At 32.5% G+C, this 17,679-nt stretch overlaps 1 long non-coding RNA gene across 1 annotated transcript; it reads left to right on the forward strand.

The window, feature by feature from the left end:
- The first annotated feature begins 1,976 nt into the window (after positions 1–1,976).
- On the forward strand, positions 1,977–16,903 carry LOC135609191 (uncharacterized). Its single transcript, XR_010485701.1, has 3 exons — positions 1,977–2,927; positions 3,232–3,696; positions 16,710–16,903. It is a non-coding gene; the product is annotated as an uncharacterized LOC135609191 (long non-coding RNA).
- The last annotated feature ends 776 nt before the right edge of the window (positions 16,904–17,679 follow it).

A 17,679-nucleotide genomic window follows, 5' to 3' on the forward strand; every position in this document is an offset into this window, starting at 1 on the left:
CAGAAAAGCTGAAAGTATTGGGCTTGCCCCAATATATGATAATTTTTTTTCAAGGGACACTTTTTTTTAAATAATAATATTTTTTGAATTAGGTTATTTCAAGCCATATATCCATGGATCGATTTGGTTTGGATTTGATCAAGTTAGATTTTGTTGAATTTATGAGCAAATGTATCTCAAGTGTGATCAATATATTTTCTTCAAATTAATCTAAATTTCTCCAAAATTATTAGTATATCATTTTAAAGTATTTAATATTATTATTTTATTTTATGATTTTAGGGTGAATAAAATTTTAAAGAGAGTATTTTTTGGTTGAATCGGTGATCGAATGCAATTAAACCTTCGTCAAATTTATAAAGTTCTTCGGATCTACTAGAGTAAAATAGTAATATACTTAGTATCATTTTCTATTTTTCAAATAGAAAATTTGAATATGTGATCGTGTGCACCTCTCTTGAATTTTCCTTAAATCTATCTAAATTTATCTTGAACTGCGAGCGTGAAGATGTTAATATATTGTTATCACTTATAATATTTTGGTATGAATTTAGGGTGATTAAACTTTGAAATAAGATACTTTATGTCTAATTTATGATTGAGTATAACACTTTAAATTTTTATCAAATTTATCCAAACTTATCTTGAATTACTAGAGTGAGATGCTAATATAATAATAATAATAATAATAATAATAATAATAATAATAATAATAATAATAATAATAATAATAATAATAATAATAATAATTTAGGATAATCCATTTTTAAAACTATATATTTTTATATTGAGGTAATGATCAAGTGTAACTGGTGTGTTTGAATTTTCATCAAACCTATAAAACTAGGGTAAGATATTAATATGCTATTATCACTTTTTTTTACATGAATTTAGAATAATTAATTTTTAAGATATAATATTTTTTTTTATTAAATCTGTGATCTTGTATAATCTTTAAATTTTTATTAAACCTACCCAAACTTCTCTTAAACTATTAGGGTGAGATATAATATATTTATTTTTTATTTATATATAAATTTAGGATGAATAGTTTTTTTAAATAGTATTTTTGTGTTGAATATGTGATCGAGAATAGTTTGAACGAGTTAATTTTAATCAAACCAATGCAACATTTTCCAAAACTACTAGCATGTGATTTTAAGACATAGTATTATTTTTTCTGCTTTCTTATAAGTTTAGGATAATTTAGTTTTCAAATATGAAATTTTTGGATTGATTATGCAATTGAGTTGAACTCAAGTTAATTTTTAACAAATCAATTCAAACTTTTTTCGAACTACTAGCACATTATTATGTTGTGAATTTTTTTAACCTCTTGGGATTATTTGGTGGGTTCTATTTTATTTCATTTAACATTATTTAATATTTATATAATTTTTTATTTAAAAAAGGAAAGATATTATCATGTCAATGGGACCCATCATATTGTCAACCTACCTTGATGGGTATCACTAAATCTATATATATATATATATATATATATATATATATATATATAAGAAATATATTTGTATTAATAAATAATTTTTTTTTTTAAAAAAAACAGAATGAATAAATTTTTATCTTATAAAAAATATAAATCATCGCAGTTATCACTAAATCATTTTGATAATTTTAGATAAAATCATAAAGTACTTTTAGAATAAAAAATATATTAATATCTCGTAAATAATGAGATGATAATACTATCTTACGATAATATTAGTATTTAAGTATTTTTTTTAATATAATATTTAAATTAAATATGATTTAAAAAATTATTGAATACTAATTTACATTGATCTCAATAAGCATTTCAAATATATTTCTAAATTAATACTAATCGCTCCTCTAATCCCGCACCCCTCCCTCTATTTAGGACGTGGACAGCCACACAGTGTGATGGGAGGGGGCGGTGGAGAAGGTAGGGGGAGAGGGAGATGGGAAGGGAATGTAATCTCGAGGGGTGGATTGCACTTGGCATGACGGGGTTTGAGAAGGGATGCGAAGCGAAGCAGGTTGACAGGAGAGAGTGAGCACACGCCGGGGGTAAATGGCATGACGGGGTGCTGTTTCCGTTGCGTGCTCAAATCTCTTGTTGTCAACCTTTCGCTGTTATTTCTTCTGTGATCATACTTGAAAATGCGCTCCCCTCCCACCGGAGAAGAGAGAGAGAGAGAGAGGGAGGTGGAGAAAGAGAGTGATTGAACGTGTCTAACGAGGCTGCCTTTTACTTCGTCAGTGTTTCGGCGGCCGCGTTGCGATGTTTTGCTTTGCTTCGCTTCGCTGTCAGTCATATCCTATCTGCCTATCAGCTCGACGGATTTGCGTGGGTGAAGAAGCGCGTGCTTAATTGCCTCTCCGGTTTTCGCTCTTTCCTTTCATTAATGCTTATAAAGTTCTAGAAATTGGGAAATTGTAGGAATAATCGCGTCTGTTGAAAAGGGAAGTAAGAGAGAGAGAGAGAGAGAGAGAGAGAGAGAGAGAGAGAGCGATGGATGAGGGAGTGGTATTGTCCGTCTCTGCCCTGTTTGTAATGAAGCCGGAGAGAGAGAATAGAAAGAGTACAGTACTACACCTTGAAGCAGGCTGTGCCGCCTCACCGGAAGACACTGTTTGACCAATTCCACTCTCCTTCTTGGTGTTCTCCCATCTTTTCTGTCGTCCTTCTTGCTGGCTTTCCTTTCCTTTCCATGTCTGTTGCCTGTTTCGGATAGTGTTTGGAGCGTTTCAACAAAACATGAATTCAAGCTGTGAGGATCCTTGGAGAGAAGGTGCTCCCGGAGGTTCATGTCCACCATCGTCCATTCCCGACCATCACACTGTTTTTTCTTTCGTTTGCGCTCGAGACCATTTCCTCACCACCTTGATGGGCTGTTGCTTTGTCAACTTGAACAAAGACTCACTCGCTGCTCTCGCCACGACTCGTAAGCATCCCTGCTTTCATCATTCTTCTTTGCTGGTTATTTCCCTTTTAAGACCATCTTATCACACAAAGATTCCATATTTTCGTATGATTTTAGAGAAAGAAACGTTTCTTGGTTCGGACAATGAGATTTTTTTTTTCTTTCTCTCGTTCTTTCTTGTGTTTTATTTTTTTTGGCTGCTTGTCTTTTCTTTGCTTGATGATGTTTGGTGACGATAATGGCAATTTTTTGAGTGGTTGAGTCCGTGATTAGGAATCATGGCTAGTATTAACAGCCTTCATGTTTGTTCTTCTACATGAGCCAGCGACGAGCGGAAAGGGGTGAGCTTTGTTGCCCTTCCCCATGCCTGATCGATTCATCTCTACTAGCTTTTGTGGAAAGAAGCCAATGAATCATCGCTGGTATCTGTCAGGTACACTTAATCTCCATCTAGCTTTTGTTGCTTTAATCTTTGCTAGGTTTGTGGTGGTGGTCACTTTGCTCCATCATTGCTGTGGTTTGTATGTCGCATTTTCTGTCGTCCTTCTTGCTTTTGCTTTCCTCTCCTTTCCTTGTCTCTTGCCTGTTGCGGATAGGGTTTGGAGCGTTTCAACAAAACATGGATTCAAGCTGTGAGGATCCGTGGAGAGAAGGTGCTCCCCGAGGTTCATGCCCACCATCGTCCATTCCTGGCCATCTAACTGTGTTTTCTTTCGTTTGCGCTCGAGACCATTTCCTCACCACCTTGATGGGCTGTTACTTTGCCAACTTGAACAAAGACTCGCTGCTCGTAAGCATCTCTGCTTTCTGCTTCTTCTTTGCGGCTTGTTTCCCTTTTAAGACCATCTTATCACAAAGGATTCCATATTTTTGCATTATTTTAGAGAGAGAAAAGTTTCTTGGTTCGGACGATGAGATTTTTACTTCTTTCTTTCATTCCTGTGTGTGTGTTTGTTTTTGCTGCTTGTCTTTTCTTTGCTTGATGATGTTTGGTGCTGAGTGTTGGAAGTAAACTTGTTCAAGTATCATAAGAGGTTCATTTCATCAAAAGAAAGGTTCATTGCATAAGGAGGGATATTCATTACATCAAGAAGAAAAAATGGATTAAAATGCTATAAAAGAATAAGTCAAATTGGTTATTGGTTCGGTTTCTTAAAAGATAATGATTCATCTTGAATACAATTAATGTAATGTATCTTTGGAGACTATATAAATCCCATATGTTGGGTCATGAAATAGAGAGTTTTTTTAAATTGTAAAGAGTTTTTCTTGAGAGAAATATAGAAGATTTAAGCTTGTCCTACTCTTCCTTTATTTGATATCTCTATCCCCTCTTCCTATCAAGTTCAACATTTGGTATCAGAGCATAGGTTAAGCTATGACCTCTTCCTTAAGTGTCATCTAACTCTAGATCCCCAGATTGATAAAAAATAATTATGACATATGGTGCATCCAAATGAAGGTTCTTCTAGGCTCCCAAGATGTATAGGAGTTTGTAAAAGATGGATTTGCTGAACCAAGTCCAGTAGAAGAAGGAGCAATGAATGTAGAAGGAAGAAAACAACTCAAAGAAAGAAGGATGAGAGAGAAAAAGGCTTTGTTCAAAGGAGGCTCGGGAAATACTTCAAAAGGCATTTGGTGGTGTTGATAAGGTAAAGAAACTTTGTCTACAAATTTTACGAGCCGAGTTTGAAAAATTACAATAAGGTACTTCTGAAACTATTTCTGATTACTTCTCAAAAATCATTTCTATTATTCATCAAATGAGACGAAATGGTGAACAAATAAATGATCAGAGAGTAATAGAAAAAATATTGAGATCTCTAGATTAGAAATTTGATTTTATTACTGTTGCGATTGAAGAATCTAAAGATTTAGAAAAAATGTCTTTAGAAGAACTTATGGGTTCCCTTCAAGTTCATGAACAAAGGATTACAAAAAGAGAAGAAGACAAAACTATGGAGCAAGCACTACAAGCTAAGTTTGCTCTTGAAAATAAAGGAGAATCAAATTCTCAAAGAGGAAGAGGACGAGAACAAAGAGGAAGAGGAGTCAAAAATTAGACCAACCAAGAATCTCCAAACAATGAAAATGTTGAAGAAAATTCTAGCCAAAGAGGCCGAGGTTATGGTCGAGGACGTGGCCGAGGCCGTGGATGTGGTAGAAACTCTAAAAGATCTGAAATACAATGCTATATTTATAAAAGGTATGAATATTACTCTTATGAATGTTATTATAATCCTAACAATCAAGGTGATAAGATAAATTTTGTTGAGGAATAAAAAAACGAAAATCAAGTTTTGCTAATGAGTTATGATAATTTGAAAGAGGATCAGTCTATGACATGGTATCTAGATACAAGAGCCTCAAATCACAGGTGTGGCATCAAAGAATTATTTTCAGAAATGGATACAAGTTATTCCGGGAACATTACATTTAGTGATTTGTCTCAAAGACCAGTAAGAGGCAAAGGTAAAATTCTCCTTGAACTTAATAATGGCAAGGAATTATACATTTCAGATGTTTAGTATGTTCCTGATATGAAAATTAATGTTCTAATCTTGGGATAATTACTTGAAAAAGGTTATGATATTGAGATGAAAGATATGACTCTCTCAATTCGTGATAAGAATAAAACATTAATATCACACGTGAAAATGGTAAAGAATAGAATGTTTCCTCTGCATTTTAGTATTTTTGATCAATCAAATTATTTTAAAGCTGATATTGAGGATATTTCTATACTTTGACATCTTAGATATGCTCACTTAAATTTTGAGGCTTTGAAACTTCTAGAGAAGTATAATATGGTGACAGGAATGCCAAAAATTGATCGCCCATCAAAATTATGTGAAGTATGTGTGATGGGTAAATAAGAAAGAAAGCCTTTTAAAGTGAGAAGAACAAAAAGAGCATGACATCGACTTGATCTAGTACACTCAGATGTTTGTGGCCTTATCAATCCAGTATCACTTGGAGGAAGCATGTATTTTCTTACCTTCACCGATGATCATAGTGGCAAAACTTGGGTTTACATATTAAAAGAAAAGAAAGAAGTTTTAAGCAAATTCAAAGAATTTAAGGATTTGGTTGAAAGACAAAGTTATTGTAAGATTAAATGTTTAAGAACAAATAGGGCTGGTGAATATATATCAAATGAATTTAAAAGTTTTTATAGAAATAATGGAATTCTACATCAATTCACCAAGCCATACACACCTCAACAAAATGGTGTCTTAGAAAGAAAAAAAAAGATTATCCTTAATATGGTCCGATGCATATTAAAGGAAAGAAAAATTCCGAAAGAATTTTGGGGTGATGCTGTTGCTTGTGCAGTTTATTTGCTTAACAGGTTTCGGACAAAGCGAATTTGTAATGTTACACCAAAAGAAGTATGAAGCTTATAAAAACCAAGAGTTGATCATTTGAGGATTTTTGGAAGTATTGCATTTGCCAAGATACCAGAAGAAAAGAGAACAAAATTGGAGGATAAAAGTCAGAAATACATTTTGCTAGGTTATCCAGAGAATTCCAGTGGTTACAAACTCTACAATCCTATCACAAATAAAGTTGTGATATCAAGAGATGTTGAGTTTGATGAACAATAGATTTGGAATTGAAAAAATGATGAGCAGTATAAGAAAGCTACAACTTCAGAAGAAGATGATATAATACAAGCAAGCACCGAAGTGGCTTTGCTGGAATCATCACCTAGATCGGCTAGGTCACATGATTCAAGAAGTCCAATTATAAGAAGGACAAGGCCGATTCATATTCTATATGATGTGACTCGAAGGATTGATACTAACAATGATGAACTTTCTTTATTTTATTTTTTTGCAGGATATGATCCATTAACCTTCGAAGAAGCTTATAGAGATGAAAAATGACGACAAGCTATGAATGAAGAGATTCATACAATTAACAAAAATAATACATGGGAGCTTACTACACTTCCAAAAGACCACCAAGCTATCGGTGTTAAGTGGATCATCAAAACAAAAAGAAATACAAAAGGATAGGTGGAGAAATACAAGGCTAGATTAGTTGCAAAGGGATATAAACAACAATATGAGATTGACTATGAAGAAGTATTTACGCTAGTTGCTCGATTGGAGACAGTAAGATTACTTATCTCTCTAGCAGCTCAAATGAAATAAATTTTTTTACAAATGGATGTCAAATCAGTATTTCTTAATGGAGTTCTTGAAGAAGAGGTATATATTCAACAACCCCATGGTTTTATTATTCATGAACAAGAACACAAAGTATACGAGTTAAAGAGAACTTTTTATTGGCTTAAACAAGCCCCACGAGCATGGAATTTTCGAATAGATGCTTATTTTATTCAAAATGGTTTTTCTAAATGTCCACATGAACATGCTTTCTATACAAAATCTAACTCTAATGGAGATATCTTGTTTGTATGTCTGTACGTAGATGATTTAATATTTATAGGCAATAGTAGCTCTATGATTAAAGATTTTAAGTACTCTATGAAAAAGAAGTTTGAGATGATTGATTTGGGCTTAATGACTTATTTCCTTGGTATCGAAGTTACACAAGATAATGGAGGAATTATTATCTCACAAGAAAATTATGCAAAGGAGGCTTTAAAAAAGTTTTCTATGGAAGATTGTCATCCTACAGATACACCTGTTGAATATGGCACAAGTTGACTAAGGAAGGTGAAGGTAAATACATTAATCCAACTTATTATAAAAGTCTAGTTGGATGTTTAAGGTATTTGACATGCACTCGACCTGATATACTATTTGGAGTTGGTTTAATAAGTAGATATATGGAAGTTCCTAAGACATCTCATTTAAATATCACTAAAAGAATTTTACGATATATTAAAGGAATAATTAAGTATGGAATGTTCTATTCATCATCTAAAAAGTTGGAGCTTATTGGATATAGTGACAGTGATTGGGTCGGAAGCTACGATGATCGGAAGAGTACAACTGGATTTGTATTTTATTTTGGTGAAGCTATATTCACTTGGTCTTCAAAAAAGCAATGGATCTTTGCTCTATCAAGTTGTGAAGCAGAATATATAGCAGCTTCTTCTAGTGTTTGTCATGCAATCTGGCTAAGAAGATTACTCCAAGAACTTCATATGCCACAGGAGAAGTCAACCAAGATTTATGTTGATAACAAATCAGCTATTGCCTTAGCCAAGAATTCAGTTTATCATGAAAGATCGAAGCATATCGATACAAGATTTCATTTCATAAGAGATCATATCAAAAATAAAAAGTGGAGCTACATCGAATGAAATTTGAAATATTTCATAAGCATATCGATACAAGATTTCATTACAAAACCTCTCAAATTTGAAATATTTCAACAACTTCGAATGAAATTTGGCATGCTAGATGGAACAAGTTTAAGAGGGAGAATGTTGGAAGTAAACTTGTCAAGTATCATAAAGAGGTTCATTTCATTAAAAGAAAGGTTCATTGCATCAAGAGGGAGATAAGTCAAATTGGTTATTGGTTCTTGAAAGGGTTTCTTGAAAGAGAATAATTCATCTTGAATACAATTAATGTAATATATCTTTGGGGACTATATAAACCCCATATGTTGGGTCATGAAAAAGAGAGTTTTTTGAAATTATAAGGAGTTTTTGTTGAGAGAAATATAGAAGATTTAAGCTTGTCCTACTCTTCCTCTGTTGGATATCTCTATCCCCTCTTCCTATCAAGTTCAACACTGAGTCCGTGTTTAGGAATTAGCTAGTATTAACAGCCTTCATGTTTGTTCTTCTCCATGAGCCGGCGACGAGCGTAAAGGGTTGAGCTTTGTTGCCCTTCCCCATGCCTGATCGATTCATCTCGACAAGCTTTTGTGGAAAGAAGCCAATGAATCATCGCTCGTATCTCTCAGGTGCACTTAATCTCTCCATCTAGCTTTTGTTGTTTTTATCTTTGCTAGGTTGGTGGTGGTGGTCACTTGCCCCATCTTTAGCTTTTGTTGTTTTCTCCCGCTCCACAAGTTGTTCGGAAGATGGTACTTCCGATCGTGGTCCACTGTTCATCATATGACAAACACTGTAATAGTTTAGTTATTACTGTAATTCTTCAACTACAATAATAGATACTTTTATCCTACAGAAGGATAATCACATTAATAATTCATATATTTATGCTACTATTAAATTACATAAATAAATACTTTAATCCAATGAATAACCATCCACAACAACAGTACATACTAACTACAACAGTAATTCATGATTCACAAAAAAGAATATAATATTCTTCTATTAACCATATCAATTGATATAAAAATACATTCAATTTCATATGTAAATGCAAACAAACAACCTTTCTTTCGAAAGTTTTGAGTAGGATAATATAAAAAAAATTACAAAAGAGATGCTTCGCACTTCTCTCAAAGACTGACACCTGCATAGGGTGAATAATATTAATTAGATTCATAAATATAAATAAAAAAATCATAAGATAAAAGAAGTTTTAGATTTTACCTATATTATTTGTTCGAGGAGTTTTTTCATCCACAAGTATTTATAATTGAGTTTGTATTTCTTCCATATCTTGAGTATTTTTTTTCAAGTTTTTCCTTCAGTTGTCGAATTTCTTTATCTTTCTCATTCTCATACTGTGCAGTCATAGATATTAAATAATAATATTTGGATACTATTATTATTAAATAATAATATTTGGATAATATCACACATATCCTGATTTCTCTGGTTCGAATAGTAGATAAATGATATCTTTACTTGAAGAAATATCAGCTGCTGCAAGTTCAGGATGTTGTGCCTTGAGATTCTTCATTTGTTCCTGTAATAAAAATAAATATATTCTTAATAAAAATTTAAACTTAAGAAAATAAACTAATAAGAACCATAACAATAATGAAAAGATCGAGTGATACATACAATTACTTTTGTTGCATCCTCATCTTCTGGCATTTTATCATTTTTTCTTTCATAATAAAAATATCATCTCTAGCTAACTTCTTCCATCTCTTGGCTTCCTGACAAAACATAATAACCTAAAAAAAAACCTAAACCAAAAGGGAAAAAATGATTTCGCATGTATTCATTACATTTCACTCGTTACAAAGTTCTTCTATAGTCCTTTTTGTACCTAAATGTTGGATGTCAAAGTGACACTAAATTGCAATCGTTTTGATGGCTTTATGGATTTGGAGAGTTTGTTTTATTTCTTGTAATCTCCAATATTTCCTATACGATCATGACCTTCCTATTCTAAACTTTTAATTGAAATTTCTTTGCTGTTTTCTACTATTATCTTAAAGCATTACATTCAACTCTTTATGATTGGTAAATAATTTTTATTTATGGATAAGAGAGGATTGGTACCAAAGTTCTCAAGAATAATATACAATGGATTTAACTGCAAATATTTGGGTTTGGTCTTTCTTTTTCTTTCTTATTTATTGCATGTTATTTGCAGCATAAAAGCTGTTCTATTATCTTGAACTTTATTTGGTTGCTATTGCTATGTGGATTAACTGCCAATTAAATTTGGTTTCACTTGGTTCTTGTCTTAAAGGATATACCGCATGTAGTGATTACACAATGTTGTGTTATATGCAACTGCATTTGTTGATGGCCTAGTACTGCTTTAAAAATATATAAATCAACAGAAGAGAAAAGGAGCAATTGAATCAAGCTCTTCTCGTCACATTATCTATTTCTCATTATGACTAGAAGAGAAGACTGATAAGAGAAACTCTTAGATACTCCAATGGTAACAACTATTTTTTAACTTGCAATTATGTTGGTTCTTTTTGTTCCATTTTTTGTATCATTATATTGATGACACAATTCTTGACACTACAATATAAAAAAACTTAATAATTTAGGATTAGCTATATGATCTTTTACATATCTATAACGATTTATATTTTTAGTTAAAACAATTTAAAACTTTATTTATGATTTCTATTTTTTTTATCTCCTTTATTTTTCCTCACACCGTTAATAATAATTATATAGTTTTTTCTAACTATCACATTTGTAGATCTCCTAAGCACATGTACATTTCAAATCTTTCTCATTTTATATTTTTATTAAAGTAACATATTTAATTATTCACGAGTGAAATTATTTATTTTTTTATTTATATATGATTTTTATTTTTTAATTTTTTTTTTATTTTTCCACATACCGTTAACAATAATCATTTAAGAAGTAAAGGACCACAAGCTTGAAGACTTTGAAAATGATTGTCTCATCTTGTGCCCACATGTGAAATTGTTTGTACTACAATAATAACAATAAAGCTATAATTCTTAACTATTTGGATTTGAAGTCGGCTACGTGGATCTTTTATTATCATTGAGATATGTAAAAAGTTATATGTTTAGTTAAGTTCAGAGTATTTAAATATTTATTTATAGTTTATATTAAGGTCTTTTTAAAATTTTCTCTATCTCTTCTTTTACTATTAACATTAGTTATTTTACATCTTTCGACTATCACATTAAGAGATCTCTTCAACACATGTTCATACCATTTTAAATAATTTTCTCTCATCTTATCCTTTATCGAAGCGATACTTGATTGTTCATGAGTAGAAATATATCTTTTCCTATCTTTCCTATTAACTTTATATGTCCATCTCAACATTCTCGATAACTTAAATTATATATATATTTATTATTAATCACCCAATACTCAAATATATAAGGTATTATTAGTTTCATAACTGTTCCATAATTTTTTTCTTTTAATCTTCAAGGTATTTAATGGTCACACAAGACTCTTGACACCTCTCATCATTTTAACCTTCTTTTTTTTACTCTATGAATAATATTTTTATTAATCTCTTTATCTTATTAAAAAATTGATCCAAGATACTTGAAGTTTTTACTCAAAGGGATTTTTTGTCCATCCAATTTAACCATATTCTCTTGTTTATATCTAAAATCACTAAAATTATATTTTATGTATTCGATCTTAGTTCTACTTAATCTAAGGTTGGCCTTTGTAGCTCAAGCTTATAATTAATTTCACTTAGACTTTCATTAACTAAGATAATATCATCAATAAATAACATACACAAGGGATGTCTGTAATATATGTGATTAGTAAGTTTATCTATTATCAATGTGAAAAGGTAGAGACTTAATGTAAATCTTTAGTATAATCATAAGCTAATAAAAAATTTACTAGACACACTCCATATAATTCTAATACTAGTAGCTATATTATTATATATATCTTTAATAATGTTAATATAATTAGTGGATACACCTTTTTTTTCTAAAACCTACCATAATAAACTCTATCATAAGCTTTCTTTAAATTAATAAAAATCATATGCAAATTTTTTTTCTCTCTATACTTTTTCATTAATTATCTTAATAGATAAATAGTTTCTATAGTTGATCTTTTTGAAGCATAAACCAACTTGATTTTTAAAGATTTTTGTTTCAAGTCTTATCCTATTTTGATAACTCTTTCCTAGGGTTTGACTTATTTTAATTTTTATATAATTTAAACAATTTTGTATGTCATCCTTATATTTATAAATTAGCACTAATTTTTTTTATATTCATTAGATATTTTTTTGAATCTTATGATTTTATTAAATAAGTTAGTTAACCAAGTTACTCCTTTGTCCCCTAAACTTTTTTATACCTTAATAGGGATATCATCAAGCACTACATTTTTAGTTATTTTATTCTTTTATGCGTCTTTTACTTCATTAACTCTAATTTTATAAATAAATATATGATTATTGAATCTTCCACTATTATTTATTATCAAATCTAAGTCCTATGTAAAATATTTATTAAACAATTTCTAAAGATAAATTTTTATCTTTTCTTAATCTCATTATCATTAACAAGTATTATTTGATCTTTGTCTTTAATGCATCTAATATTACCTAAATTGTTGCACTTTCTTTCCCTAGCTTTAACAATTTAATATATATCTTTTTCATAATTTTTAGTATCTAATTTAATTTAAAAATTATCATAAACTTTATATCTTATCATACTAATCATTTTTAAATCTTTTTTTAGATTCTTTATATCTTTTAATTTTTTCTTATTTTTATGATTTTTACCGATCTTTAAACATGATCTTTTAGTAAAAATTATTTTTTTAACTTTCTCGTACAACCATCAACTCTATCTTAAGGTTACGACTCTACTTTTAGTTTCACTAAGAAACTCCTTTATTAAAGCTTTTAATCTTATTAGTCATTATAGTCCAAATAGTACTAAGAAACTCCTTTATTAAAGTTGTCTCCATTTTCATCTTATTCTTAAAAGTATTTATATTATCATCTTAATTTTACCATTTAGTCCTAGTAGTTTTTTCTACTTTTCTTTTCTTCCATTTTCTATAATAAATATATAATACCATTAACCTATATTGATTTGTCAAACTTTCGATAGGTATAATTTTACAATTCTTATAAATAACTTTATTTATGAAAAAAATTTATTTAACGATAATTGTGACTACTCTTATAAGTAATTAAATATTCATCTCTCTTCTTAAAATAAGTATTTATAATTATAAAATTATATAGATTTATAAAATCTAAAATCATACTTTCATCTGTATTCCTATCCCCATAACCAAAGTTTTCCCTACTTTAAATTTCCTCCAAGATTTTTTTGTTATAGGCACTCTTTGAATGATATTATCTAATCTTTTCCAAAATTCTCTTTTGGTTTGATTATCCAATTCGATTTGAGAGACATAAACATCAATGACATTAAAAAAAAATTGTTCTTTCACATCTACAATTTTATAATTTTATCTCCAAATCTTTTTACATCTACAATATTGCTTTTAAGATCCTTATCAATAACAATTCATACACTATTTTTATATTTTACTTTTTTAATATACCAAATTTTAAATCCAATACTATCAATCTCTCTAGATTTTTTTCCTATTCACTTAATCTCTTATAAGCAAATAATATTTATTCTTCTTCTGATCATAATGTTTACCAATTCTAATCTCTTCTCTAAAAGTATTCCTATATTTCAAGTTACTAATCTAATCCTCTATTCTTTGACTAACTTCTTTACATCCGAGTTACTAGATTTTATTGGTTCAAAACACTAAGAGAGCCCTTGCCTATTTGATACTATATCATATAATTTAAATGAGAGAACCATCATCTATTTGACACCATATGTAAATTTTTTTTGAAGCTCATGAATTTGGCTGTAAGGGGGGTGAATTAGTGCAGCGGATTAAAACTCGTAAGTTTGAAATCAATTTCGTAAATATGTAGAGATTGCAATTCGACGAAGGATGACTTAGCTGAAATAGCTCGACTAAAGGTAGTCAAGAGTAGAGAAATGAAAACCGAATGATTTGCAGCTAAGTAGAGAAATGGTTCAGAAAATTAAACACTCATATATTCAAGGAACACCACGATGTATAGTGGTTTGGTCAAATGATCTACATCCACTTTCGAAGCCTTCTTTGATGAGGCTCTCAACTTCCACTAGCAAATCACTTTGAAGGGGAAGGACCAAATACCCCTCTTACAACCTTCTTACAAGTGGTTCATACTCTTACAGATTTTTTTCAAAGAGAAAGAGGGAGGTGAACACTTAAGCTATTGAAAACAAGATTTTGCTAGAGTTTTTTCTCACTTTCTAACTTCTCAAAAAGGTGTAATCTCTATTGAGAATTGAGGGGTATTTATAGGCCCCAAGAAGATTTAAATTTGGGCTTCAAATTTGAATTACTTTTGGGTTTCCCAATGCTGGCGGTGTCATCGCTTGTCAGTGTATTACACTGACAGTGTACTGGCGGTGCCACCGCCAGACCTCTCGGGTTCTGGGCGATGCCATCGCCCAGTCCAACGGTGCCACCGCCTGGACTGTTCCAGCTCACTGGTTGGGCTCCAAACTTGGCCCAAACCAGTCCAAACTCAGGCCCAATTGGCCCCCAATCGGGTTATAAGATTAACCCTTAATCCTAATCCAAATTATATATAAACTATGAAATTAAGACATAGCCCTAAGCAAATTTTTAACCGGCAATGTTGAGTTTCCTTCCGGCGAGCTTTCCGATGAACTTCTGGCGGACTTCCGATACACCCTCGGATTTCTTCCGACGGATTCCTAGCAGGCTCCCGGTCTTGTGGCGAGTTCAACGAGTCTTTGGCAAGTTTCTGAACCTTCTCGGTGATCTCCACGAACCTCCAATGATCTTTCTGGTGGACTTCCGAAAACTTCGGCAAGTCCCTGATTCTTTCTCGGTTGGTTCCGACGGCACTTCCGACGATTCTTCGGACTTTCGGCTGACTCTCGAACACCCATCGAACTTGACTCCGGTAAACTTACTTTATGTCTTCAAGCTAGCGTAGTTAATCCTACACACTTAATTCAATAATATGGATTAGATCAATTAACCCATCAATTGACTTTATCATCAAAATCTGAGATTCAACACCAACTTAATAATTATTCTAATGCTTTGTATAAGTTTGTTCAACAAGGCCCTTTGCATTTGTGGCTCAAATTTGATTGCTCAATATGCTTTAGAAGTTGCGGAACCAAATTTTGCAGGAAATGTATGGTTTAAGTTCTTTTGTTCATTCATGAAATGCTATGCTGTATTTAATAATGGACAGGAAGTTTTAGATAACTTTGTTTGTAGTGACAATAAATATGAATATTTTCACCAAGTGTGGTGTTAATTGACACATTCAGCAGAGCCATGTAAATGGTGGCAGATCCATTCGGTGGCAACTTGGTTTCAGATGTTTCGCTTATTTCCCCACACTGTAGTGATTTCAAAAATATCTGCAGTCATGAACAACACTGTTTGCAGACCACTTTATTTGTGAGCATAATGAGAGGGGCACCACTGAAATAGGGTTTGGAGGATTCAATCTTCCCTTCACCCTTAGTCATTCCTATTAATTCTATAAGGCATCACCTGTCCCCATCTATCGACCTTCCATATGCTGATTCAATAGTGAATCAGGAGGGAGAACCCAGTGTCTAGAATCAAGAATCAAGTTCTTTCCAACAGGACAACTACAGACTTCATCTTTGCAGGTTTAACTGAATCATTCAAGGCCTGCCATCATATTTCAAGATTAATTCTGTTTCAGTAGAATTTATGGTGCAACTTCCAACTAGCATGTCATTTGGTTTATGTAAAGAGTGGTTTATCCTTTATTATTATTATCCAATATATACACATCATAGTTGTATTTCTTTTTTTTATAATAAATTATTGTATTATTCTGTCAAACATTTTGGCAAATCATAATCCACTGAAGTTCAAATATTTGTCCAATCAGGAATATCTTAATTTTTGCTATTGGTTATTTCATTTCCTTTGATGCAGCAGTACAATGGATCATCTCTTTTTACAAGCAACCTGGAGGTGTTTGTATTGCATTGTATCATTTCATTATAATTCATCGATCTTAATAATAGTAAAAGATCCATGTAACCGATCTTAAATAATTGGGACAGCTTTGTTGTTGTTGTTTGTTGTTATTGTAAATTAAATCGGTATTGATCCATTTCAATGAACACAAATGACTGGTCTAAATGTATTTACCCTGTGATTGAAATTGGCACAGGATTCACAACTGCTGTTCTTAGTTTTTGTTTTTACCGATTCTCTGGATCTCGAATTGTATCATTGTTCTTATTTTCCAAGACCTGCTTAGAACTTTTCATTTCATAGTGCTTCTTGTTGCTTCTGCAAAGTCCTTGTTGCAATTGCTGTATGCTTTCCCATAATCCATGTATCAAGTCACTCTATTGCTCTCAAACTTACCATCTTTTTATTTGTAGAACTGTGTTCTTCACCAGGACATGTGGGATGCGAGGCATCAAAGAGTTACACTTGTAGGTTTGTCTTAGAAACTCGATCATGTTAACTCTACATTTAGCATAGAAGTCGATCCAAACCTTTTTCCAAAGAAGAAGTTGGATGGTTATACAGGAAGATATTTATCTTCTTTTTTTTTGCATTGTGAAGACCTATATTATGATGGAAATATAAGTAATGACAATTAGAACTCATGCTGCAAATTGTACAATTTTTTATGATCATTGTTGAAGAGGGCCTTGTTCTTAATTTAGCAGCACAAGGATGGTTAAACTCATGACTCTGTTCTTAATGAATTTGCATTGCTTGGGGATGTCCATCTTGTTTGATCACAGAGTTTGCTGAGGGAATGGTCGTCGCAATTATTAGGGGGAAAAAGACCAGACTAATTCATCATACAGGGTGACAAAAAGCTTGACGACTTATTCAAACCTATAGATGAGAAAGAAGAAAGGTTTGCAGAGCTTTGGAACACAAGGACGATTCCACTCACGGGCATGAGAGCCGTCGATCTACTTGGACTTGGGTGCCCAGTTGCTGCCGGTCATGGTAGCGCGGGTGACGTCGGCGGGCGTGGTGCCGGGCTTCGACTTGGAGTAGAGCGCGAAGTAGCCGATGGCGGCGACGATCAGGAAACCGCCGACGGCCATGGTGGTGGGCCTGTGCGGCAACTTCCGCCGCTGTTGCAGCACCTCGGTGGATCCCACCGGCGTCGCCGCAGCCGGCGGCGGGGCCCCTTCCCTATCCTCTCCCCGCTGCTGCTCATCGATTCTTTCACGCTGCTCATCTGCTCGCTCGCTCGCTCGTCTCTCGTCTGTGCTTCCTCCGCTTCTCAGATTTTGTTATAGCTCGTCCTGCAGCAAGCGCGAGTGCATGCTGCATGTGACACGTCGCCGTTTGACCCGTTCCCCGTGGACGCGCGGCCATCGGACG

Source organism: Musa acuminata, chromosome BXJ2-4, assembly GCF_036884655.1.
Source record: "Musa acuminata AAA Group cultivar baxijiao chromosome BXJ2-4, Cavendish_Baxijiao_AAA, whole genome shotgun sequence".
Taxonomy (NCBI): Eukaryota; Viridiplantae; Streptophyta; class Magnoliopsida; order Zingiberales; family Musaceae; genus Musa; species Musa acuminata.